The sequence below is a fragment of the Branchiostoma floridae genome, unplaced genomic scaffold (assembly GCF_000003815.2).
Source record: "Branchiostoma floridae strain S238N-H82 unplaced genomic scaffold, Bfl_VNyyK Sc7u5tJ_1457, whole genome shotgun sequence".
In the NCBI taxonomy this organism is placed as follows: domain Eukaryota; kingdom Metazoa; phylum Chordata; class Leptocardii; order Amphioxiformes; family Branchiostomatidae; genus Branchiostoma; species Branchiostoma floridae.
This window is the reverse complement of record NW_023365723.1, coordinates 300,532-302,862: the sequence shown is the minus strand read 5'-3', so window position 1 is coordinate 302,862 and position 2,331 is coordinate 300,532. Positions and strand designations below refer to the sequence as shown.

Below are 2,331 nucleotides of genomic sequence, written 5' to 3'. Positions count from 1 at the left end.
CTTGCTGCTGGTCTTTCTCGTGCACCGGGGCCCTCTCTAATGATCATTATCCTATTTTCCTCTCTTCAGTGCGCACTTGATTTCCCAGTCAGACGCTTTACTGTTACAGTAAATAATTGTACATTTAATACCAAGTGACCATAAACGATCAAACAATGATCATAATTTGACTATACATGTGTTGAATATACAAAAACCACATATGCAGACCATACCGTTATAAATGCAGCCAAATAATACCTATCTTATTGGCACAGTGCTTCTATATATACATCCTTACTATATTTCAACATATTTCTTGACATTTATGTATGAATGTAAGGACTGAAGTTAAACTTAGAGATAATTCCTTGCTCTTTAAAAGATACCTATCTGTATTTTCTGTTTGTTACTTATTTTGTCGCAACCCAGCATATGGAAGTGCCATCCGGGCTTGAAGAGATCTTTGTCATGGCTTTTTAACTCTTGTTCAAACTTGCCTTCTTCTTCCTGTACCCGTGTGAGTTTTTCAATGCTCCGCTGGATAGTTGTTCTGTCTTCACCCTTCACTCGGAAATTAGCCTTCAAGAACCTTCCAGCAGCCGCTGGGTTGTTGCTTTGTACAAAGTCCACAGCTTCTGTCAGTTTCGTGACCTTTTCCTTCATACCAAACTTCCGGTTCCTCTCACAATTGAAGACTCTCTTGAAAATCCTCTCGTCCAAGCAAGTCGGGAAATACTCCTTGTAAAATGTGGGCAGGATGCTGTTGGCGTATTTGGTCTTCTTATGGTTTCACCTTCCACTCCTATTAGAACTGCAATTAAAAGGGATATTTTTGATGCTGCTCTTCACAAGTGTACATTATAAACTATATTCTCCTTTTTTTGTAAGGAGCGGTGCTTTCCAAAACCCCAAGGACGTTCTATAATTTGATAGAACGTCCTTTAAAACCCCAAGTAAGCCTCACTGCGTCATCGTCCAGCCTCCACCGAATACAGTACCCTCCGTAGACGGAATATGCTGTTCGGCCGAGAAAGGAAATGTTAGATCAATATATCGATACAATATGCTGTTTTGTTTGTTTTTGACTATTTTAGTCTGTTCGGTGCAATTTTTGACGTTGTAACTTGCGCGTAAGTCTTTCATTTGGACTCTGGCGATAGTCCAGATTTTACGCGCATTGATACAAGTGGAGTGCTTCTACCCTGTGTGGAATCCAGTCAGTACAGGGCGGCCATAAACCATGTGTGAGGTGAGGCGGATATTTGCCACGACTGAAAGTGTCTTTGCATTTTAGGTATTTTTAGCTTACCTTTACATAGAAAGTCCTTAGCAAACATCTTGTAGTATAGCTGGCTCGGTGGTTAGTTGAAACATTACAGCTTGAAGCCCCTAAAAGGATACTGGCGAGGGAAAATAGTTCTTGTTGTGTGAATGTAATGACGACCGTATGTGGGGTAAATTTTCTGGCGCAGAAAATGTGGCAACGAATATGAAATTTTGAACTCCTTTGGAAAAGAGAGGCTGTGAACGATATTTTCGAAGAACACGCTTTCTTTGTGTTCACTGAATTTTGCATCATACAAATGGTTTCAATTATCGGAGGCCGGACCTTTATCTTGTGAAAAAAAAAAATTGTGTCAAGCTCTACGGTCACGTCTGCAGAAGTTATGCAATTATGTATTTTTTTTTTATTTCCCACAGATCAACCCTGAGGTGTTCAGCATGACACATGAATGTGGTGATCTCTGGAGTGTTCCTTAGAATAGAAGTGTGGCAAATCGCCTCAATATCCAGAGCAGGATGCTGTCACAACACTACCAGCCTCTTGACTAGATCAAGAGCAGCGGCTGCAACTACTCTTCTGTACACCCAGATACAAACATAAGAAGCAAAATTATTGGAAACGGCAGGACATCCAGCTTACTCATGGTTTGTTTAGCTTGGTCTGTTATTACAGCTGTCCAGCCTCTTGGAAACCCAGACTTCGGGGACTGTGCCTCTGGCTCAGTGGGGGCTGGTTCATCTAAGTTAGACGGGTTTGCTGGATGTCGAGGCCACAAATGATGTTTCATTCATTTTGCTGTCGTCCCTAGTGTTATGCTAACTCTTGAAAATAAACTACAGAAATATTTTGTAAGCAGCCTCTTCATGCTCTTTATCACTTCTACAGTTACAGTTTGAAGACACCAACCAATTGATGGCTGATGGTAGAAAATTACTTGTATACAATGTATGCTTATTATGAATCGTAGTTGTAACAAAAAAACTCATACATGTGCCTTTGTATCTTGTTAATATTAACATAGTGAAGAATGCACAACACAAAAAAAATCAGCCTAGGGAGTTGTC

At 40.4% G+C, this 2,331-nt stretch overlaps 1 long non-coding RNA gene across 2 annotated transcripts; it reads left to right on the top strand.

The window, feature by feature from the left end:
* The first annotated feature begins 1,007 nt into the window (after window positions 1-1,007).
* LOC118407769 lies at window positions 1,008-2,129 on the top strand. 2 transcript variants are annotated; one of them, XR_004830185.1, is made up of 2 exons: window positions 1,008-1,276; window positions 1,684-2,129. It is a non-coding gene; the product is annotated as an uncharacterized LOC118407769 (long non-coding RNA). The 2 variants fall into 2 exon arrangements; XR_004830184.1 differs by having other exon boundaries at window positions 1,010-1,231.
* Window positions 2,130-2,331: the final 202 nt, after the last annotated feature.